This window comes from Solanum verrucosum, unplaced genomic scaffold, assembly GCF_900185275.1.
Source record: "Solanum verrucosum unplaced genomic scaffold, falcon-dt-bn FXZP01000076.1, whole genome shotgun sequence".
NCBI lineage: Eukaryota > Viridiplantae > Streptophyta > Magnoliopsida > Solanales > Solanaceae > Solanum > Solanum verrucosum.
This window is the reverse complement of record NW_026020101.1, coordinates 149,186-174,764: the sequence shown is the minus strand read 5'-3', so window position 1 is coordinate 174,764 and position 25,579 is coordinate 149,186. Positions and strand designations below refer to the sequence as shown.

The 25,579-nt window shown below is 35.3% G+C and overlaps 1 pseudogene; it reads left to right on the top strand.

Moving 5' to 3' along the window:
• The first annotated feature begins 19,677 nt into the window (after positions 1-19,677).
• On the top strand, positions 19,678-24,964 carry LOC125825053 (cytosolic invertase 1-like; annotated as a pseudogene).
• The last annotated feature ends 615 nt before the right edge of the window (positions 24,965-25,579 follow it).

The following is a 25,579-nucleotide window of genomic DNA, read 5'->3' as shown; positions in this document are numbered from 1 at the left end:
ATCGTTACATCTAAAAGATCTATTCCTAGTTCTTGGTATTTGAATTCAGATCTTTAACAATTGACGTTTTGATTCCTAATTTTGTGTGTGAATCTTATATTGTTGTTCATGCTTAGTATCACATGAACCCTATTTATTTAGTAAAGTTATGTTTCAAAGAAAATTGCAAGAAAGTTCCTCATATACTTCTATGAGATTCCTACAGTATGAGATTGCAATACTTTATACGTTAAAATTCTTGATTTATTGGTCATGCTTGTAGTTCCACATGAATCCTATGAATTGTGTATTCTTGAAATGAGTAGTATCATTGAGTTATGAGTTCTTGAGTTACGTTCTTAGTATTGAGTTTTCTATATTGTTATTGTGATCCTTGAGTTGATTCGTTCATGTCTATATGTAAGCATGAACCCTATTTTGAGTTATCAACCTTGAGAATCTTTAAAAACAACATTTGTGCTTTAAACTTGTTTTTGAGGAAGAAAAGAGGAGTTTGAGAAAGAGTATAAAGGAACTAAGTATTTTCCAAATGCTTCATTTATAGATGAAGAAAGAGAATAATTTTTAAAAAAAGTCAGAAGAGTTTTCAGAAAGATTGAGTACAGAGTTGTTACCTCTTAAAGAGGCCCCTTTTTGAGTAATTATCTCACCCCAGAATGTTACATTGAGCAAAGAGAAACCTTGTTTTCTAAATGAGCAAGATAACAGTTAGCTTTTGGTGAGCCTCCTTGTATTCCAGAGGACTTCACATTTACTTTCAGTTTAGTAGTTTTGAGATGTCGTGGGTCTTATCCTGACATCCCTCTATAATAGTAGAGGCTTCATAGATAGGAAGAGTCGAGGAGTCTCTCAGTACTTTCTTTCCTTTAAAGATGTTTTGAAAACTAACATAATTATTGCAATGAGTACTTTCAAACATTCGAGTTGAGTTTTATTTTGAGAACAAACTCTATTTTAAGCCTATTTTTGCTTGAGATGGTGTTTCACTTGTGGTCAACCAGAATGAGGGTTCGCTTGGGGACCAGCAATGGTTTCTGAGTGTCGACCACTTCCAGGGTGTAGGCTCAGGTCGTGACACTCAGAGAGTCGATAGAAGAATTATGCAGACAGAAGGGTTCTAGCTTGGAGTTTTTGGAGGGTGATCATGTTTGGCATCGATTGTCACCCATGAAGGGAGTGAATATGTTCGGGAAGAAGGTAAAGCTTAGATATTTTTTATAGGAAGGTTCGAAAGCTTAGGAGTAAGGGGATTTCTTTATTGAAGGTGTAGTGGAAGCACCGCTCAGTTGGAGAGGCGACTTGGTAGAAAAAGTCTGATATGCATGTCAGATATCCGTGGCTTTTTTAGGCTTCAAGTACTTTCTTTTACCTTAATTCGAGGAAGAACATGGTTTTTAGTGGTGGATATTGTAATGACCCGGAAGGTCATTTTTGAAATATTTGTAAAATTATCATTTTACCCCTCTTAATAGTTGTCAAAGTCATTTATGATAAGTTTGTGAATTTGGTTTTTGAAATTTGAGTAAAAGATTGTAATTTTTGGAAGTTTTTAGTTTTGGAAGGCTTAAGTTATTAAAAATTTGTTTTTGATAAAAATCAAGTTTTTCATCTAGAAATGAATTATGTTAGTTCCATCAAGTTCGAAATGCGTAATTTGGACTATCAGAGTCGTCGGTTTTGGATTCGGAGTTGTATTATGGATTTGATGCATTGAGTTTGAGATTTATTTATTTATTGTCCTTGAGTTGATTTTGGTCAACATTTGAGGTTCAAATGCTCAGATCAGATTTTTGATAGTTTTGTTGAATTCGAGGGGTAATTTTAGGCCTAGGAGAGGTCTAGAGATTTCGAGCGTAGTTTGGTCTTTTTATAGGTTATGTTAATTTATTGCAACTTTCATGGGTTCTGGGTCAAGGAGACCTCAAATTAGTTTTTTGATTTTTCTATTGAGTTTGTAACGTCGAGTGTAGTTAGGTAGAATATTTGGTTTGTTTGTATAGGGTGCCGAACGAATCTCAAGGTTCTTTTCTGTATTTTCCATGGTTTCCTAATTTTTGTCGAGGTCTTGTGTTGATGCCAACTCTTCACGTTCGTAGGGCTTTGAGTTTCATTCCTGAAGGATAAATTGTTGGAACCCCTGCATTTGTGGAGGCTCGATCACATTAGTTGATGGTCAGATTACCGACCTTTGTGTTTGTGGGAGCCTTGTCGCGTGCGCGGAGGGTTGAGCTATGCCTCGCCGAGTTCGCAGGAGAAAGGGTTGCGTTCGCAGGGGGAAGGGTCATGTTTGCAGACTTTAATGATTCGCTAGTCTACGATATGGAAATATGTCTTTTTAAAATCGGGGGCCCTATTGATCTATTTTTTTATTATCAAGAGCTCGGTTTTGGCGATTTCAAAAACGGTTTTCAGGATTTATCTGTAACACCCCAGAAATTTTTTTCGAACTGAGACTCGAATCATCCTTCGTTGTGAGTAGGATTGTACAAAGGAATTTCAAATTTCTTAAGTATTAAGTTCAGGTCACCAGATGTAGCACCTTGAGTTTCAAAAATAACTAGATTGGAAATAGCAAAATCAGAAATTTTGTGAGTTATGCTTAAGTATGAGTTTTGGGTCGATTTCAAACGACCATAACTCCTTGCTCAGGATGAGTTAGGTGTGCTACCAGATTTGAATTATATTTCCAACGCCACCAAGTTTATTTAGTTTCGAGTTCCTATGAGGGAGATATGTCTATTAGAAGTTGGGTTGTCTAGATAGGGAAAGTCAAAACCAGATTTTTTTAGAGGGGTATTTTGGTCTTTTCCTTACCCAATCAGATTTAATTCGTTTTTAGTAGTGTTTTAGGGGTATAATCTGATTAGCTTCAGTTTTATAATCCTAATATACGCCTAGGATTTTAATTGAGAGTTCAAGAAGAGAAAAGAAGAGGAGAAAAGAGAAAGTATCAAGGCGTTCGTCGAGGTTCTTGAGTTTTGTCGCAGATTTTCGCAATGGGTTTGATACCTAAGAGGTATGTAAGCTTCCATAGTGTTGGGTTTGTTAATCCACATGCCAACACTGTTATTTTCAGGGTAATTTCAATCTCAAAAGTTGAAGGATTTAAGTTCTTGATAGGTGTTCTTGAAGTTCGTTCTAAATCATGTTTTGTTGGGGTTTTGATGATTTCTTGAGATTAAAGTGATTGTTTTGAGTGTTATTTTTGAGTGGATTAGTGTGTACTTAGTTCGGGTGATTGAATCTAAGGAAAACTTGAGAAAATAAATCGAATAAAAGTGATTTAGGATCAGAAAACTAGAGGCGAAATTCATTGAACTTGGCCTGGGGAAAGGCTGGGGCAGCGTGCCCCGCGTCCAAGGGGCTGGGGCAGCTCCTCTCAGTGCGCCCATATGCAGCCTCTATAGTTAGGGGCTGGTTCCCTGTGCCCAGAAAGTGCCAGGGTCACCTGCCCCCACTCATTTTCCGTCGGTTGTCCCGTTTGAGACCCTTTTAAGTGTACCTTCACTCCCTTTGATTCTAATCACTTTAAACTACTTCCAAACACCTAGAAATCATTCATAACATGATCATAACCTTGAATTCATAATTCAAATTCAAGGTAAAGTTAAGAGTTAAGTCTTGAAAGTTCTTCTGATCATTTTGAGAGAGTCCCTTTGAGTCTTTTTGAGGAGTCTTCTACAATTTCTAATAACTTGTTTCATGACTCGAGTAAGTGAGCATGAGAGTGAGGAAAATGTATCATGAGTCTACACTATCACCTATATTCTTCATATCATGAACCATGACTCTTGAATTAATAATTCACATTCAAGAGAGAGTTAAGAGTAGAGTCTAAGAAAGTCTTTGAGTTCGAGTGTGAATCCTTTGAGATCAACTATTGATTTGAACCAAGATTTGAGTAAATAAGTAAGAGAATGAGAAGAGACGTATATATGAGTTCCTTATTGGTACTTTGACCATTGAGTTGAGTCGTTCATGCCCATAAATTCCGCATGAACTTCATAAGTTGAGTACCTTTGAAAGGAATAGTATCTTCAAGTTCTAAGTCTTGAGTATTGAGTTCCTAATCCCCTTTGAGATTATATTTCTAATCATGGGACTATTACATGTTACCCATGAAGTCCTTGAGTTTAATTGTTCATGCCCATAATTCCTCATGAACCTATAAGTCGAACAATCTTGAGATGAGAAGTATCTTTGAGTACTTGAGTTGAGTAGTTCATGCTCATAATTCCGCATGAACCCTCTGAGTTGAGCATTCTTGAAATGAGTAGTATCATTGATGTTATTAAGTTCCAAATATTTAGTTCTATCTATGGTTATTGAAAACCTTGCATTGAGTCGTTCACGTCCATAATTCGGCGTGAACCATATTTTAAGAAGTCTTTTACAAACATTTTAACTTTGTTTTAAGACTTAATATTTGAGTTGAGTAAAGAGTAAGAGTAAAGTTCATTTTCTTTAAAATGATTTATGGGAACTAAGTGTTCCCAAGAGTAAATGTTTTCACATTTAAGATGAGAGTAAACAGAGATTTCCAAAAGAGTTTTGAGCAGTTTGAGTACCATCTCTTTTAAGAGAAAGATTTTTGAGTAATTATCTCAAATCAAAGAAAAAGTTATGTTCTTAAACATATGAACTGAGTATTTTGGGAGTAGTATTGAGCACCAATATGGGGACGAGTTTGAGTTCAGGTAACTCACGTCTCCATAAATCATGTAGCCATCATGGGTAGTAAAGGATCATACTTTTTAGTTGATTCCTTAAGTTCTTTTTAGCATAGACTAGTGGATCCACTTAGTTAAGGTGTTCTATATGACGACAAAGTATAGGAGAGTCCTGGCAGTGTGGCAAGACGTTGTATCACCACTTAGGCTCATAGTGGTGGTTGTCAGTTAGAGAAACTCTCACGAGTTATATTGTATTCTTATATACACATTGAGATTTATTGTATTTTTCAATACATTGAGTGGCTATCTACAGTTTTTTCAGTTTTCCAAATATATTGCATCTTTTACTATTGCTTTATCCTTGAGTAACATAAGTTAAGTATCTTGAGTTGATTTGTGTTTTATTGTGTCGAGTACCTTATTGTTGAGTTCCACTGAGTTAAGAACCTTATTACTGAGTTGAGTATCTTATCCTTGAGTACTTCTGAGTTGAGTAAGTTTGAGTAGTTTTGAGTATCTTTGAGTATTCCTTGAGTTGAGTAAGTTTGAAAATAGATAAGTATGTTTCCTTTTTATCAAGTTCAAGCTTATGTTATGCTTTAGAATTCCCCTTACATGCTCGTACATTCCACGTACTGAGCCATTTGGCCTGCATCTTTTCATGATGCAGATCCAGGTATTCAGGATCATCAACAGGAGCTTCGTTGATACCACAGGGAGTTCGAGTTAGCTATGGTGAGCCTCCTTTCTTTCGGAGGGTTCCACTTTTAATTTCAGTTATATCAGTGGTTAGGAGGTCGTGGGTCTTGTCCCGACTTCCATCTTTGTCATTTAGAGGCTTCATAGATAGAAAGTAGAGTTTCAGAAGTATGTTTAGTTATTTTGTGAAATGTTTTAAAGACTTAACTTGCCTATTTTATGGCGAGTTGAATAATTTATTTTTATTCAGAGTTTTTCATTTGAGTTAAAGCTTTGTATTTGAGTTTCATGAATTTTATTCGGTTTTTAAGCCTTTGAATGCTTGAGTTAGTCTTCCGCTTGTAGTCAGCCAGGATGAGGGTTCGCTTAGGGACCATCAATGGTTCTCGAGTGCCGGCCACATCCAAGGTGTAAAGTGTAAAGTAGTCAAATAAGTACGTAGATAAGATGTAAAAAGTCATAAAAAGAATAGTGTATAGTTTGGTGTGTGTGTCATAAAGTAGGTATGGGTCTTATGTAAATAATGAAAAGTGTATATGTACATTATTAATATGTCGTAAATAGGATAGTGGTAGACAAAATAAGAACTATTCATGAATAGTAGTAAATAGTAGTCATGAATAGTAGTAAATAGTAGTGGACAGATGTAAAAAGCGTATTAGAGAGTGTATGTCTATATATAGACGCAATTGTAAACGTTGTAAGACAGGCAATGCCTGATATATCAAAGACTCTTTTCAAAAACCTCTCTAAAAAAATTTAAGTATTTAGATAAAAGGAGCAACAATCTGAAATCCAATCAAATATTTCAGATAACATGAATAAGCAAGGAGCAAAGGTATATTGTTCAAAAAATATGCGGAACTAATTTCATATATTCCTGAATATCATATATATGATTGAATAAATTTATGTTAGTTATTATGTATTAGAATTATTTGAAGCTTGATTTCTAGTTTATTAGCACACTGGGAACATGGAGAAAACTTCTATACTATGCCATCCTAATGTTGAAACCAGTAGGCGAGGAAGCCGTTTAGGGGAGTAAACAAAGTTGAGGCGCTGATAAGAAGGAAATATCCGCTAAAGTACGATGCTAGTAGTGACAAGAAAACATGATAAACAAATAATCTGGTTCATAATGATCTAATATGAATTTAATCAATTATGAATATGGTAGGAAGGAATAATTTGAAATAAAAAACCTGCATAATAAAGAACATGACTACATACATGCATGATGAAATGATAAAAAACTACGAAACTTTAATCTTATATGTACTTAAAAATATAGAAATAATTGAATTAAGAAGAATAATATGGGAAAAAATATTTAATGATTACGAATCAGAAGATATATTGAACCAACAATGGTATGAAATAGAACTACATGATTTAGACTACGAAAGAATAGAATGGTACGATTTAGAAATAAATTCAGACTTAAATTTTTTTAGAGGGGTTTTTGAAATGAGTCTTTGATATATCAGGCATTGCCTGTCTTACAACGTTTACAACTGCATCTATATATAGACATACACACTCTAGTATGCTTTTTACATTTGTCCACTACTATTTACTACTATTCATGACTACTATTTACTACTATTCATGAATAGTTCTTATTTTGTCTACCACTATCCTATTTACGACATATTAATAATATATATATACACTTGTCATTATTTGCATAAGACCCATACCTACTTTATGACACACACACTAAACTATACACTATTCTTTTTATGACTTTTTACATCTTATCTACGTACTTATTTGACTACTTTACACTTTACAACTTTGCAACTATTTAACATTATTTTACTTACATAACTTTTTCTGTTCTTATCTTTTTATGTTCTCCTTCTTGTTTTCTTCTTCTTTTCCTCGTTGATTATTCCAGCTGGACATCTGGAATTATGTTATCTTCTCCATTACACTTTGAACATATGTGATCAGGGTATTTGTGTCCAATTAGTTTGCAATATCTGGTTAATAACTCTGTTGAAATAAATCCTGCTTTTAGTGCTCTTGTCGTAGGTCGTTCCTCTGATTTTAATAATGATAAGATCCATCGCTCGACTTCATCCATATCTGTTCTTCGTAGTTCTCTTGAATTCGAATATATCATTAATTAATCTCTTGAGTAATAACTCTATATAGCGTTTCCATTTAAATAATTATTTGCTAGCTTCTGTATGATAGTTGATATACCAATTATTCTTTTGTTGGCATAAAAACTTGGTATCTCTATTTTGCATATCTCTTCTTGTTGTCCGATGTCCTCGGGTATAATCATATCTTTAGTCAGTCCTATCTTGATAACCTGTATTGGAGGTTTTATTTCCTCGTATAATATCTCCGCTGGTGCTGTATAGAATTTTATATAAAACAAATTTCCTTTTGTAACTCTTTTGTATATGACGAATGCTTTGTGTAGCTCCGGTATTCCACTAACTTCTTCTCCGTCGTATGTGTATACAATATTTAACAGTCCGTATTTGTAACATGTTCTTACTAAATTAGCGTTAGTTTTTGGCCGTGCAATTAACTTGTTATATCCTTCTAACTTTTGTGTCAAATAATCTTGGTTTGGTTCTTTTGTAGTTGATATGGGGTTGCGGTTTAAATAAGTTTGGATTTTGCGTATATTTTCGATATAGGTTCGTGTGATGTAGTTATATGTCTTTTTCTCATTTTGGTTTTGCAAACTATCTGCGTATGTAGATGTTTGTGGTTCTATGGACATATGTCTAGGTGACCTTTGGGTAAATGGTTTTGCGAATAGCTGGTTTAAGTTCGCATTTTTATGTTGTTTATCGCTAACTTGTTTTCTTGTACCTGCAACTGTATTTAAACAAACATTATGGGTTTTAAGGAGTTTCCCATCGTCTCCTTTTAGCTCTGGGTTTTTTCTGTCTTCCGATCGACGTAGCTCCGCATTTTTATAGTCATGTTGCTGACTAGCTTTAGACTTCAGATTATCTTCATTAGTCTTTAGCTTTTATATCTCGTTGTCCATACTATTCACTTTTGTACAAAGTGTAGTAATAGCTTTGAGTATCTTTTCAATTGTATCTTCTTCCTCAGTCTCAGTCTGAGTAGCTTTGTCGTGATAGGTAATCTGCAATAACATTCTTATCAGTTTTATTACTTCAATTGTAAATGTAAAATTTAATATATTTAATACCAATCTCCTTATTTCTTTTGTCGTTACCGAATCTTGTATTTTTCTTGTTAGCCACGATTTTATTTGTGTATTATCTGTTATTATAATAAATTCATTATATACAATATATGGTTCAAATGATAATAAACACTTATACACTGAATATAATTCTTTTCTATTTATTTCCCATTTTATTTCTGTATTATTAAATGTTCCTGAATAATACCTACAATGATGTTCTATCGTATTGCCATCATATCTGCATTTTAATATTCCTCCATAACTTTTTTCACTCGCATCCGATTCTACTATATAAGTAAATTTTATTTTTCATCCGGAAAATATAGTTTAGGTAAGTTTTTACATAATAATTTTACCTTTTGTATTTGTATTTGGTCTTTTTTATCAAACTGATATTCTATATCTTTCTTTAATTTTTGTTGTAATGGTTTTAAATTTTGGTATGTATTCTCTTACTTGATTTACTAGTCCTAAGAATGATTGTAATTTCTTTTTTGTGTCTAGTTGTTCATTTGAGTTAATTATTTTTTGTACTATATGTGTTTGCATTTTTATTCCATTTTTATCAATTTGTATTCCTAAGAATTCTATTTGATTTTTCATTATATCTACTTTCTTTTTACTTAGACTTATACCTGAATATTCTATGATGTGTATAAATTTTTCTAATAATCTTATATGTTCATCTTGTGTTTTGGAATATAATAATATATCATCAATGTACACTACACAATTTTCTATTTGTTTAAAGTAATTGTCCATAAAGTGTTGATATCTACCTGGTGCGTTTTTATATCCAAATGGTAATACATTCCATTCATAAAATCCTTGTGGTACGGTGAATGTTGTTAGTTTTTTAGATTCTTCTTCTAGTTTTAAGTGATAAAATCCTGATTTACAATCAAATTTGCTAAAATAATTATATCCTTGTATTTGTCTTATCTTTAGTATTTTATTTGGTATCGGATAATTATATGTTTTGGTTTTTGTATTTAAATTTCTATAATCAATAACCATTCTGCTTTTTCCTCTTTTTTGTTCACTATGCTTATTTACGATAAATGCCGGGCTTTTGTGCTTACTATTGTTTTCTTGTATATATCCTTTTTCTAGTAATTCATTTATATGTATCTTAAATTCGGTTAAATCATTAAAATTATACTTTAATGGTTTTTGGGTTATTATACTATTATTATCAATTAACTCAATTTTTACTTTTGTTTTATGTTTTTCCCATCCTTGTAGAGGATTCTCACTATATAATAATTCTAAATTATCTTGAATTATATTTACTTTATCTATAGAGAATATAATTAATTCTATTTTAGGGTCTTCTTCTTTTATATTTTCTAATTTTTGTGTAATTTTTTCACTTCCTTTTATCCATTCTGTTGTTTTTCGTTTTTTATTATTTACTGTTTTTGCTCCTATTTTTTGTTTATATGGTGTCGTGAACCACCAGTGTGTTTTTGTTATTATATGTGGGTATAATTTTTCTAAAAATGGCATTCCTAATAGCATATCTTTTGTAGTTAATTCAAAGTTATATATTTCTTCTATAGTTAATATCTTATCCCATATTTGTATTTTTATATTTTTTGTCTTATATGTGATCATGCTTCCTTCATTATTAAATCCTGTTACTACTATCGGTGTTTTTAATTTTTCCCACTTATCTTCTGGTAAACAATTGTATTTACATATATTAGCTTCTGCTCCCATATATATCATTGGTGTATAATATCGGTTGTAATATCCTTCTATTATTATCTTTGCAAGTATATATATTTTCATATTTTTATTATACTAAAGTCCTTTTTATTATTACTCTTTTATTTTCATAATTTATTGTTAACTGTTTGTCTTCTAGATTATATGGTTTTACTTGTTCTAGCCATTTTATTCCTACAATGATATTTTCATCTCCTTGATATATTTTGAATTTTATCACTGTTGGTACTCCTCCAACGATTATTTCCTTTTCTGTAGTTTCTTCGGTATACATTAATGCTTTTGGTAGTTCGGGGCATGATTGTTCAATAGTTATTATTTCATCTTCCGTCACTAATTCTCTTGTAATATAGTTTTCTTCTCGTCCTGTATCTATTAATATTAAATATTTTCGTTGTTCCATTATTCCCGTTATGTAGTAATGATGTGGTTTTATTTCTTCTTCCATTGATTTTTGTGGGGTTTTATCTAGTCTCTTTGAGGTACTCATTTTTTATGATATTTGAGGTACCTCATTGTTTATTCTTTTTGATGTGCTTAGTCTTTCTTTTACTATTTCTAAATCTTCTTCTATATCAATTTCATTATAACTATAATCATTTTTATCTATGACTGTAACTATCCTTTCAAAGGGATCTTCTATTATTATTTTATCTATTTTATTTTTTACTGTTATTTTATGTTTTGTTGTTAGAACATATAGGTTTTTACATCTAGCTGTAAATATTTTAGTTCCTGGTGCTAGTTCTATCCCTGACATTCGCCAGTATAATACTAGTGATTTATCTATATTTCTGTCATTTATTGCTACTGAGTAGTTAGCACTTATTATAAATTTAAATTTTTGGTATATGAGGTTACCTCTTACTGCACTTATTATACTTTTTTCTATGGGTTGTATAATTCTATCATCCGCTAAGTATATTTCTATGGGTGTATCTATTCCTTCTCTAAAACATGCTTTTATTAATATTTCTGTTCCTCCTAAATGTACATATTTAGTTGGATTTTTAGCCTTAATAGCTAGTATTTCTTTATTTATTATTCGTTTATTTATTATTGGTATTTTGGCCTTTCCTTTAGTGTATTTGCAATCTATGATATGTTCTCTTTGACTCACTACATAATATTCTTCTTTTTGTCGTTTAAACCAGTATCTTATTGTTGGTATTTCGAATATTTTTTCTACGCTTAGGTCTAATTCTTTTCCTTTTATTTGTTCAAATATACTATTATCAAATATTATTTTCTGTTCTAAAGATTCTTCGTCTGGATGTTCTTCTTTATTTATTATTTGTATGTCTGCTTCAGTCATTTGTTATATTATAGAATTTATTATCTGATTCTATTTCTATGTTATTATCTATTTCATTTCCTGATATTTCATATATGCTATCTTCATTTTCTAATTCATAATCTATGTATTCTATCTGCGTATATTTTTCATCATCTATTATTATTTCTGATATTTGTTTTTTCTTTGCATCTTTAGGTAATTTACAATCTCTAGCTATATGTCCTAATTTTCCACAATTATAACAAGTACATTTCGTTAGTTTTCTTTTTGGTCTATATGGTCTTTTGGTTTTGTAATTTTTTACATTGTATTTTCTTCTTGGTTTTTTATATTTATATTTTGATCTGTATTTTTTATTATATTTATTTTTATTTTTATTATACCTATCCGTACAACCAAATTGAGGTGTTGTTTTATTTTTGCAACATGTCAAGTTTTTTACTAATATTTTTTCCATTTTTATTTCTTCTTTATGTTTTTCACATAGTTCCATAAACCATCATTGCAAGAATTTCATTCTAGCTCCTAAGGTGTCTGTTAATTCTGTTTCATTCCAACTTTTTATTATTTTTGAATTAAAAGGTTTTGGTAATTTTGTAAAATATAATTTTCTTTTTTATTTACCTTCTTCTGTGCTATATGTTCCTTTATAATAGTATTCTCTAAATGCATATGTATATTCATCTATGTAACACATATTACATATTGCTAATTTTGTCATTAGATTTCGATTCATGATTTTTTCTTTATTTTGCTCTTCTACCTCTGTTGTCATACTACTAAATTCATTTCTTATAGCTATTTCGTATTTATATAATATTTCCATAGTTGTAGTGGCTATTCCACCGTCAAATTTTTTATTATTTCTTAAAGTTGTTAAGCTTTCACTTGTTAAATTTTGTAGCCATAATTTTACTGTTTCTATATGTGTTCTTTCTATGTATCCTAATGCCTCTGTTATTATTATCTTGTTATCTATTAATTGTTTTGATATGTATCCTATCCATAATTGGATTGTTTTATTTATATCTGCTACACAGTATAAATTTAAAAAATCATGTTGTCCAGTTATTGGTTTAGGTGTCTATTTTTTACTTAATCTTTTATCTCATGTAGTTTTTTCTTTATCATATTGTTCATAATTTTCATTATAGTATTTTGGATTAATATTTTTTGGGTTTTTTACTCCGGATGTGCTAGGTTTTTCGTCCATGTCTACGTTTTCTGTATTTACTTCTAAATTTTTTGTATTATCTATGTTTGCTAAAAGTTCCGTATATGTTTCGCTTGTTTCTAAATGTTGTTCTCGATCATCGTCGTTTATTTCATCAATTCTTATTTCGGGTAGATTATCTTGACTATTTTCTTCTTTTTTTTCTAATTCATCTTGTAATTGCAATTTTTCTTTAAATTTAATTATCTCATTTGCTAATTTTTTTTTCTTTTTCTTTTTGTTTAATTTCATACATTTCTTTTAATATTGCTAGCTCTTTTTCTAGCTCTATTATTTTAGTATTTTTTACTTCTTCTAATTGTTGTACTTCTTTTTTTTTCTTGTTGTTTTATTTTTTCAATTTCTGTTTTTCTATCTATTTCTTCATTTTCTTTTGTTATTCTTATCATAGCAGTTAAACTATCTTCTAGTTTTACCGTTTCTTTTTCTAACATTAAACTTATATTGTCACCTATTTTCTTATATCTTCTTCCTAGATTAGAAAATATTATCTTTATTTTTAATCCGTCATAATTTTCATATGTTTTTTCATCTATTGCGTATTCTTCTTTATTTATTTATAAATTATGTTGTAGTTTATATTCTAAGTTATTTATTTGTATTTTCTACATATAAAATAGTCTTTCTTTGTGCTATTATAGATTTGTGACAAATTCCTGCGAATATATTATTGTTAAGTCTATTTCGCCTATGTTCTAATTCTTGTTTTTTTGCTATAATTATTTCATTAAGTTTTTGTCTATATTCGTTATTCTCGTTATTTATTGTATTTTTAAGTATTGAATATATTTATATCCTATTTTATATTTATTATCTATTAATTGATCTAATTTTTCGTTATCAGTCTTTGTGATATTAAGTTGTTTATATTCCAGATATAATTTGTTTAATTTCCTTCTTATTTTTCTTAATTTTCTACTCGTATGATTCTTATTATCCATAGCTCTGATATATTGAATAGAAAAAAAAGTATTATCTAGTACTACTTGAAAATCATCATCATGTCTTCAAAAATGTGTCTTGTTTTCCTCATTGTTCTGCTTTCCATCATCACCATGCTCAATTCATCTGAGCCCTTCCTGGTGGCCTTCTTGGTTCCATTAATGGCTCTATTGTTGGTGCTATTACTGGTCCCATTCTTGGCCAACCCCTACCACCCATTGTACCATCCGTTGGTCAAGTACCACCCGATGTTGTACCGCCTATAGTTTGCCAAGTACCACCCACCACCTGTTGTAGCAATCATTGTTGGCCAAGTATTACCGGTCAATATAATTATAGTGGAATTTAGTCTTGCTCTTTACCGGGAACTGCCCCAGGCCCCGGAATCAGTGGATTAAATGTCTCGATTATTTATAGCAACACAACCGTTGCTTAAGCCGTCACAGATAGTCAAGGGATATTTAGTGTTTCATTGAACATCAATACAAGTATTTTTCCTGGAAATATATGTGTTGCAAGGGTTGGTCTCCCAATTGCTGATTGTTCTTTGCTTCCCAACTCAGGAACCCTTGAAGCTCCCATCATGATTATTGGAAAAATCGCTCAGAGTGTGGGTGGTCTAGTTATGACAATAGGTTCGGGGATAGATAGTTTAGCGATAGTCATGACTCCTTCTAATACATAACTCTTTGAGTTAGTAAATAAATATGACCTATATATTATATTGAAAAGGGCCTAAAATATCCTCGAAGTATTGGAAATGGTACAAAAACGACCTTCCATCCACCTATTGGCTCCAACATACCCTTTCTATCCACCTTTGGGTCCAAAATTAACTACTTATTTAGCGATTTTAAATTTAAACTATTTAAATATATATTTTTAAATACGTGGCGTTCAACTTTTGGTTATATTTTAATTAATTAATATAATTTATAAGCCCACCAATTACCAATTAAACCCGCCCCAAATCCAACTTTTAAACAAAATCCTGAACCCTTCCTTTCCAACGTTGTCTTCTTCTCGGTCAATTTCTCCTAGGTTTATAACTTATTAATATGTGCTTTATCATATCTTTTGTCTTCTGTAATGGCCTTCATCATGCTCTCTTAGTACCAATACAGGTGCTCTGGAGAAAATTTAAGTCCCCTGGGCAACATATATCTAATATCGTCGGTGCTACTCTGTTTACATAATTTGGTATCAAACACGGCAATCTGAAAAAATGGTAAGCCCACAAACACGGAAGTCTCCAAACACATGACATTTTATAGAAGTTGGAAGACAACATTGGAAAGGAAGGGTTCATGGTTTTGTTTATAGGTGGATTTGGGGCGGGTATAATTAGTAATGGGTAGGCAATGAGTGGGTTTATACATTATATTAATTAATTAAATCACACGATCACACCCTAAGAATTGGGGTTTTAGATACACATCATAAAAATAGAAAAATGATTACCAACTATATTCACCATGATCTAGGTAAAGGTTCCCAAGTCTTTACAATGGTCCAAATTGAAGAAATTCAGAAACCCACTTGTAAATCCTCAAAATTAAGCTTAGAAATCCTCAAAGTCTACAATAAGAATTGAAAAACTAAGAGAAACTCTAACTTTAGAATGAGAACTGCAATATCTGTGAGAACCTCCTCAAATTTCATTTAAAATTTCAATTTATAGTTGCCCAAAATTTAGCTTGAAAGTCCAGTTGGCGGAATAAGTCGGGCCTCGCCGAGTGGTTCGGCAATCCACCCTTTGCTCCCTTCGATCACCATTTTGCATTAGTTATCAACCTCCCAGGTCCTATAACTTTGGGCGATCCAACTTGTTGTTGCGGAGTGGATCGACGATGCGCCGAATGTCCATTTCTGTCGCCAACTTGGTTTTTCTCCCCAGGGCTGGCACGCTGGAACTTTGGGCGAGCTAAAGAGCCACTCGGCGGTTCGCCGAGTGGTCTTGGCGATCACCATGATCGCTTTTCTCCACTTCTTTAGCTTGTTTTGCTCCTTTTTGTCTGGTAGTGTCCTTGCCTTGCTCCTTAGCTCACATACCTGGAAATCAATGCTTTAACATCCGTTTGTAGAATAAATTAGGCATTTGAAGACACTAAAACCATCAAAACAAAACCCTAAATGAGTCCAAATCTCGGACTCATCACACGTATTTAAAAAATATATTTCAATAGTTTAAATTTAAAACCGTTACATAAGTGGTCAATTTTTTACCCAAAGATGGATATCAGGGGTATTTTGGAGACAATAGGTGGATGGAGGGTAGTTTTGTGCCATTTTCAATACTTCGAGGGTATTTTAGGCTATTTTCCGTATATTATATTACTCATATCCTATGGAGTGAGAATATATAAAAGGTCATCTCTTTGTGTTAACTATTATCTATTATCTAATATAATAAATGGTGAGACTGGATAATTAACTACATTTATTTTTATTTAATATAAAACAAACATAATATTTATTTGTTCCTTTTAAGTAGGGGTGTTCACGGTTTGGTTTGGGTCGGTTATTGGTCAAAATCAAAACCAAACCAACTTAATTGTTTTAAAATTATCAAAACCAAACCAAATCAAATATAATATACATTTATCGGTTTGGTTGTTTTCGATTTTGGTTTGGTTTGGTTCGGTTATTCGGTTATTAACCATACATAAAAATAAAAGAAACAATTCATTCAAAATGTGAAAAGAGTGACAACAATCCATTCAAACAAGAAAATAATTAGAATGACTGGCATTACAGAACTTTCGATCATTGAATCATTGAATTTACTGAATAAAACTTCAAAATTCACTATTTTGGCATAGAAGGAAGAGACAATGACATTTTCAGACCCACAAAAAATTTTCATAGATGCTCATATACATGAAACCAATAAGAAAAATGTTCTCACCTTGAACATTTTTTCTTTCATAAGTAAATTATAAATAAATTTTGATGAAACATATATAAAATCTTTAAAATTGTTTATGAATATAATATATTATGTATGTATAATAATAAAATTTATGTATATAACTTGTTTGGTTCGGTTCGGTTATTTCTTCGATTTTTTCTGAACAAAACCATAACCAAACCAAAACCCAAAGTAAATCAGTTCATTTAATCGGTTTGGTTTGATTTTTCGGTTTGGATCGGTTTTTATCGATTTTTATCCAAACCATGAACACCTGAGAAGCACCCTCCACCCACTTCCATTTTTCCGTGTGCCCAAAAGCCCGCCCGCCCGGTTTTTGAGACCCTTTCTGATTCCCTCACCCAATCTCATGAGAAGCAAGCCCAGCAGTCCTTGCCTTAACCTATCCTCAGACAGCCAGCCCTCACCAGGCTGCTGGCATTGCTAAATGCTCCGCCACGAAGCAAGCTTTCCCGAATACGGCGGAAGTGGCTAAAGAAGTCGGAGGAAGAAGGTAGTTGGACAACTGTATACACGAGGGTACATTAGTATTCTGGGAATTGGCAACATTGAAAGAAATGGTAAGGGGTAGGAATAAACTTTTTTAGGTCTTGCTCTACTAAAGTAGTCGGCCTAACCTTCGGTTCCCATAACCAAGTTTTTCTTTCTCACCCCTTATGTACTTTTTTTACTTCATCCATACTTTTTTACTTTTTCTGAAGTGTGGGGAAAACGGCGCCCTCTACTTCTACATCTAACTAAAGGCGAACAGCCGGCATTGCAAGCAAATAGAAAGCCCCGCCCGTTTGAGCCGGAAAGCGTATCGGCTGTTTGAGTCGCGAAAGGACCGCTTGCTTAATATTATTTATATAATAATAATAAGAAATCTATAAACAAAAATAAAAAAAGAAAATCTTTTTTTTTTCGAAAATTCTTCATTCCTGGGAAGAGGAAGAAGCAGATAGGACAAAGGCCTTCTCTTTCCGTCCGCTCTTCCCGAAGTGAGCGAATTGCATGTAGAGATCCGTAGGGGCTTATAGTTTAATTGGTTGAAACGTACCGCTCATAACGGTGATATTGTAGGTTCGAGCCCTAATAAGCCTACCACCCCCCTCTCTTCACCTGATACAAGGCAGTCGAAGTACCCGCCACCCTGCAGTTCTCAATCTAGCGACGGGAACCACACTGCTGCCACTGCCCTTCGGGCACGCCTCCTATGCTTATCACTCACCTACGCTCTTGCAGCATGCCCCCTTCGGGCAATACGGTGTAATACGCGAAGCAGCTGAGCCATAGTTCTTCGATCGCTATATTCTTGCGATAGCGAAGGCGTGGCTCATCCTCTAAGAGAGAGTAGATGCGAAGGTTCGGATCGAAGATCTTCGCGAGACAGCCCCGGGGCACCATAGCATGTCGGGAATAAGGGGGACATAGTGAACGTAACCACTCCCTTGGTTGGGGGCTGTGACTCCCCTATCCTTTCAATCTTTTGATTCCCAGGTCTTTTTTATAATTACTGTTGGAATATTTTTGTTGACGACTTGGTCAGGGCGGTTCACAATTTCTTTGTTGAAGGCGCTGTTAAGCCCTAAGTTTGAATTCCAATTTCATTGCCCTTATTCCGAAAGTATAAAGTCCTTCTTTCACCAATTCCGACCTACCTTTATTTATGGGATATTTGAAGGAGAGCTTTGTAAATCAAAAAAATTCTCTCTAGCTTGAAGAATTTGTTTGATTCTCCCTATAAAAATTGTTAAGGATAAGGGGCGCTTTTGTTAAAGGACTAAGTAGAGAAGATCTCCTTGGCGCACGAGGTGGCTTTAAGTGATAGGGGATTTTAACCTAAAGACAACATAGGAGGAAGGGGGGTCAAAAGAAAGCCAGGATATGGCAAAAACATCTTTTTGTATCGAATGGGCTTTTGTGAGAAATGGCGGAATTTGATACATGGATGTTTATGTAATGAAGACTTTGGAATGCTTGTGGATGGTGTGCCACATGGGTACTTTCCAGCTTCTCGAGGGCTGCGACAAGGGTTCCCAACCTAGCCTGTTGATTTTTGCTGAAGAAGTGCTAATGGTATCATTGAAAATGATAACATCTTACCATGCTTCGAGATCGTGCCCAGCACTCTCCTACTTTCTCTTTGATAACGATGTTCTAATATTATATAATAGCCATAAACGGAATCTTAAGAAGCAGAAAATCTTTCTGGAAAGAAGTAAGAAGCTGATTGTAATGTTGTAATGGCCAAAAGGTAAATTTCGATAAGAGCCAGTGCTTCCTCTCGAACAGAGCTCCTCGCAGAAATTCCAGATCATTGAAGAGGAATCAAAAATTCCCATCAAGTATGTCCCTCAAGAGAATAAAGAGAGAACCTTCCTCTACTGGAGTAAATGAAAAAGAGAATCTCAGATTGGAAAAGAAAATTGTTGTCCTCCGGAGGTCAACTAAGGCTTATTAAACATGTTCTAGTCTTCCTATGCACATGTGAAAGTTTTTTCCTGAATTAGCCGGCCCACACTTCGTCTACTAATAATGGGATAAGACCTTACTACTATATAGGATATGTTACCCTCTCTCCAGTGAGTGCAGTGAAGGACTCTCGCCTCACCCGCCCGTTTGACTTATGGCATCATCGACTTGCTTTTCAATCAAAGCGATTTCATAACCATAAAGAAAGACATCTCTTTCGGGATCAGTCCCGTCCCTAGATGTAGTAGTCAATCCGCGGGACATTCAAAGAAGCTATGCACCTTTGGCTGGTAATCACATCGGCCATAAGGTGGTCTATCACCTCGGTTGGGGAGAAAAGCTTTTTTGTAGTCGGAAAATCCCTCTCCGCTTTATTAAACTCTTCTCTTAGGCGAGAGCTCACTCAATTCCTTTTTAAACTTTCGCAAAGCTCTCATTTCCTTAGAGTGAGTTGGTTTTGAATGAAAGCAGGTTTCATCCTGACTTTCATCGGGGACAGGTACGGGGTCTGGGTCGGTCGATACGATGAACGGGAAATCCGAAAATGTTGCTTCATTGAAGTCCCTCATGGAAGAAGAATTGGCTGATGTAGAAGGCTTATTTGTTTTCGTATCCACCACATAGTTTACATACTCAGACAGGCTGACTCCAGCGCCTATAGTCAGAAGCCCTTATAGCAAGTGCTAGCTCTATTTATCCTATTGGGATTGGAGCAAGAGTGGAATGGAAGAAAGAAAGTTGTACTTATCTTCTTCTTCTCCTCCTCCCGACATGAAGGAATGCCCAATAATCCTTCGGGGGCTGGTATGTCCTTTTAGTTCTGGTCTGGGGAACGCCGATCAGAGAAAGCACTCCTATACTGCCTGGTGTTGATTCGGCAATTTGCATCTAGTGGGGAGCTTTGTCATCTCAAAGAATAAGCGGATCTTCCCTTGCATGCGGATCTTAAAGTCGTGGATCTTTTGATGGCCGGTAGCTGCTTTCTGCTCTCCTTATTAGTGCCAACTCCGCTAGGTATAGGGAGGGAGTCTTCTACAAGTCGCATTACTGGTCGATGACCTGATTTTGGAAGCAGTCGAGATGCCTTTCCTGGGGGAACCCTTCCTTGCATTCTTTTATTGTATTCGCTTCAATCGCTCCTGAATCGGGGGATCAAAGATCGGAAGACTTTCCTTTGCCCTTACTCTATTAAGAAGGAAATTTCCTGGTCTTCACTCTTCGCTCCTAACTCATTTACGCTTTTGGTATTGACTAAAAATGTCATCCGGCTCCTCATCTATTGAACTCTCGGCTTACGCAATGATCGGAAGAACTCTTTTCAACCGCCCATGATTGAGACAAGCGTAAATGAGAAGAAATTCTTTTTCATAGTCTGTTAATTTTCTTCTTGTTGCATCTCGTCGATACGATAGGTTGATTTACCTTACTAGTCATATGCCCTAAAGGTTTACTGTCTGGATGGTACTTTTCAACAGATAAGCGAATCGCGCTCAAGTGGTGGTTGACAAAATATCTAATCCTCATTTTCCCTGTCTGGTGTGGTCTTCCGCTGTCCCTTTCCGCTTCACGCAATAGCACGCTCCGAAGCAAGCGGGCTTCGCCGGTAGTAGCCTCCTGAATTTGTCGAATAGCTTCTTTCCGGCAAAGCTTACCAATCCTACACTCCTTTCTTCTATGTCTGGTGGAGCTATTCCCAGACAGCCTGAGAGCTGAGTGAGGACCTTATTTGACATGTTTTTTTCCTTCCAAAGCGAAATAATCACTCCTGTAGCTTATTGCGCTCGATCTACATCCTACCTAACTCGATTAAGCTTTTCTTCTGACACACAGAAGGTTTTTGCTCTCGTATTGCGGGTTTTCCACTTCGTTCAGTTACATTAGGGCTTTATACAACTCTACCTTGGTGATTAAGTTCCGCTTTAGTTGGTGTGAAATGAGCGGATTCTGGGATAGGAGGTCTTGTCGGTATGGAACCTACCCTTCCGGAGTGAAGGATTGTCATCCTATAGCCGAGTGTTTTTAATTTGGTTTAGAGTCGAGTGATGAAGCTCATGATTCTGCCGTTAGTGAGAAGCAAGTAAACTCTATAGCCCTAAACTAAAGGAGCAGGTCAAGTTCGTTCAGCTTGAGGGATAAATTACGTGGCTGACCTGCCAGTCCATCAAATATCGTAGTTTATCCTTAAGAGCAGGAGGTTCCTTGTGTGAAACTTAGATGTTGAAGCACGCACCTCAATCACCCTGCCTGTGTGAATTGAACGAACTTCAAAGTACAACCAGCTTAAGCTGGTTTTCCACCGATTTTTTTGTGTTCGGCCATTTCTAGCAAAGTCTAAAGGACATATTCGTTGCCGATTTTGGGTTCTGATGGAAGATACTGGTGAGGTTATACACCAAGTACACACGTGATTTTGCTCTGGCAGAAGTGCATGCGCAATTCAGCTCTAGAAAAACTCCCTGAGGTCCAGAGAGAGATGAAGTTTATAGTCAACCTCTGCCTCTTAGATAGCTTTCTTTTCCAACACTTCTATGTGGAGATAGATGTAATATTAATATGATTGATAGTTTCAGTTTACTATTTGAAGTTTTCCAAAGTCTCAAATTGGTTCCGGCCTTGTTTCGTAGTGAATTTATGGATTTGAATACTTCTAACACTGAATTTTTTTTTGTAAATTCAACTTGACTAGTACCTGGAACAGAGAAAAAGGGTATCCAATTGAAATCCAGGCACTTTTTTCTATTTTGCGCTTAGATGTGCTCGGCAGATGCTAAAGCCAGAGCGTGATGGCAAGAATTGATCGAGCGAAGAATCACAGTTCTCAGCTATCACATTCAGAAAGACTACTGGCCTAATTTCACTCAATTAAATAAACTATACCCTTACAAAACTTATTAATACTCCTACACAGTTGTTCAATTTTAATGTCATTCTCAACTCTATCCCTGACTGGGTCTTTGATTTCAGGCCCTTTTGAAGAGGGTATCTTTTTGGTTAATATCAGCCCGGCTCGCATGGACTTCCGGTCTTTCTTAGTTGACAACTTTTTTATTGCAATTTGAAGTTCTCTAGTTACTTCTGCACAAGCAACAGCAGTTATGGATTTGATTGAGGGGCGCTGGGAAGAATGGATCGGGGAGATGCCCTTGAAGATCACTTACTTAGCTTTGGAAGGACATGAGTGGAGAATTGTCACCGGATTTGATCCAAAAAACACAGGGCGGAGTTACCTTATTGGTGAGTCTTGGTCGGGTTAGTGTTTAAGGAAGAAAACCTACACCCGGTTCTAGACAAAGGGGGATTACCACCACATCCTTTCCCGATAGACTTGAGGTTCTTCATAGGCATGCGGGGTAGAAAATCTTCTCTCAAAAAGAGAGAGACCTGAGATTACAGAGGAAGGTATTCGGTTCAAAAAAGATACAGCAGTCAGAACAGCTTCAGCCCAAAATTGACTAAGGACAGAAGCAAGCTACAAGCCTTAGCAACCGCTTTCCTGCGGACCTTATGTAAAAAAAAAGCAGCGAAGAAAACAAGACACTTAGTTGTTGCGCTAACTCGCTAGCGCTAGCGAACTACGGCTTTTCAGCCTCCTGCAGTTCCCTTCATTTCCTCTGCCTTACATGGACTTAAAAGAGTACCTAAGGCGGATTAGTGGTTTATTTTTAAAAAAAAGGGATTTTATTTATCGTAGCTTTTAGACAGCTAACAGCTAAGCCACTAATCATACAGCTAATAAAATAAAGTCGGTCACTACTGAGACAGCTCATAAAAGTCGTTTCAGGCTCAAGGGCTAAAGCTTCTCTTAGGAGAATCCCTTCGCTACACTCGACTTAAGGGCACCTACGAACTCACTCATAAGGAAACTCATCAAGTAGGTCTTTCGAGTCTTTCAAGTACTGGCGAAGCTTTAATTGAAGACCTTTCAGTGCCCTTTCGTTTGGTCCCCTGGGTACCTTCTCCGTACTTACAGGTACGCATTTCAAGTAGATAAGATCATAAAAGAATAAATGGGAAAGAGTACTGCCATTATGCGCTATTATTTGAATCCGAAAGTCAATCATTCCCAGCTTTGATATGAAGGTATGGGGGAGATCAAAAGGGAGTATGTTAGTCAAATAGAGGGCTCTCACGGGAGTGTAGTCCACGACTTTAGCCTTAAGCTAGGTTGGGCTGTAGTTCTTGTATTGGGCGAACCCAAGCATTAAATAGTGTCGTTTAGTGGCGTGCAGGGTGTAGTCGTCTTGTTGCTGGTAGGTGTGACTATGTGAGTTGACAACAATACACCGCGGTATGTGTGAGTCAAGATTTTACTTAGTGATCCGAAGGAGCAATTTGAATTACTGCAGACTGGTTTCCTCCCATATACCCCCGCTGATGCCTATATCCCTTCAACATAGGTCATCGAAAGGATCTCGGAGACCCACCAAAGTACGAAAGCCAGGATCTTTCAGAAAACGGATTCCTATTCAAAGAGTGCATAACCGCATGGATAAGCTCACACTAACCCGTCAATTTGGGATCCAAATTAGAGATTTTCCTTGGGAGGTATCGGGAAGGATTTGGAATGGAATAATATCGATTCATACAGAAGAAAAGGTTCTCTATTGATTCAAACACTGTACCTATGGGACTTAAGGAATGATATAAAAAAAAAAGAGGGAAAATATTCATATATAAGAAATATGAAGTAGAAGAACCCAGATTCCAAATGAACAAATTCAAACTTGAAAAGGATCTTGAGGTACCTCAAAGGTTATCTTGGCAAAGGGATTGATCAAGAAAGATCTTTTGTTCTTCTTATATATAAGATCGTGATTGGATCCGCATATGTTTGGTAAAGAGAATAATCTTATCCTTTGAGAATAATAAAAAATGGACAGTGTTCAATTGGAACATTCAAAGGTGACTAAATTGGTCCTAGTTACTCTTCGGGGCGGAGTGGAAGAAGGGGGGGATTCTCGAACGCGGAAAAGGATCCAATGAATTCGAAAGAATTGAAGGAGTGTAATTGGGAATTAGCTTGGTGCTCTTACTGGCTTTCCTGCCATGCCTACTCAATATCTATATATGTATCCATGAATAAGCGGAAGAAGAGGAATAAAGGTGCGCAGCAGATACCTTTTAGTATTCTAAGCCCCTTTGCTGATTCGGCCTATTTCCCTTATACTAGAAAGGCCCCCCCGAAATCTGACTTTCAATTGGGAGTTTTCACGCCAGGAACCGCTTCGCCCCCCTAACTTTGTTCTATTCTATTTGCCTTCTCCTTAATTTCCATAAATGCGGCTAGCTCTTTTGCTAACGACTGTACGACCAATCTTTTCTTTCAGAATCGTGGTCAGAAGCTTGGGCGAACTCTTTTGCATGGGAAAGCTTGTCAAAGGCTAACTGGCTTAGGGATCGGAGTTGCAAACTGCTCGACCTTAGGTAAGGTTGGGTAGGGAGGTCTTCCCACTTCCTCTTCCCATTCATGAAAGGGTACTAAGAAGAACTGAGGAAAGGAGCAGAGTTGAAGCTTGAGCGGTACTCCTTCTCTTTCAAACTCACTTCTTAAGGTTCGGAGATGCTCGCCCGTCTACCGGGATAGGAGAAAGAGAAGATCTCGACTAAGAGTCAGAGGGAATCTCTAGCGGATCTTTTCTAAGCCAGGAAGATGCCTCTGCTTAAGTTGCAAGTATTGGGTTTTCAAACTGAGATTTTACTTTCTGGGTTTACCAGATCAAAGAATCCCAGCAATCAAGGAAGGGGAAAGAGAGCAATATACTCCCCTGCTTCACCTGAACCCTCTATTCATTCAACAGAAGCCAGGGGCTGATTGAACGTAATGGGTTGCTGCATCTCATGCGATTGGAAGAGCACGAGAAGGACAAGCTACTGACTTTATACTCCCTGTTCTATTGGAAGAGAGATGAGATTCCTTCGGGACAGACTCCATTCCGAATGCCAATAAGACCACTTCCTCAATCCTGAGCATCATTTAACTCAAGAGCCTTGCGGCACTCCCACTTCTACTGGATCTCAATCTATACACTTAGTGGAGCGCGAGCTTTATAACTATTTTCTGTGAGATGGGTGCCTTCACCTCCCCAACTTTTAAGTTTTCAATTTTTCTACTCCTACTAGATCACTATATTATTATATCAAAAGCATATATATACAAAAAAACTGCTCCGAAAATTCCAAACACGAATAACTAATCAATAACTATATATATATATAATACTTGGGCAACCAACCTGCGGATCCTTAGAAATGCATTATCATATTTATATTATTCCTTCTATGTGATGATGTGAGGGCGTTTAGTCTGTAATAATTTTGAGATGTTAAGTCTTTGAAATTTTTATGAAAGTTTATATCGTGTATGAGTGGGGTGTAAGAATTATAGGAGCATCTGTAACATATTTCCTTCATGTGAGTGTGAAAGTAG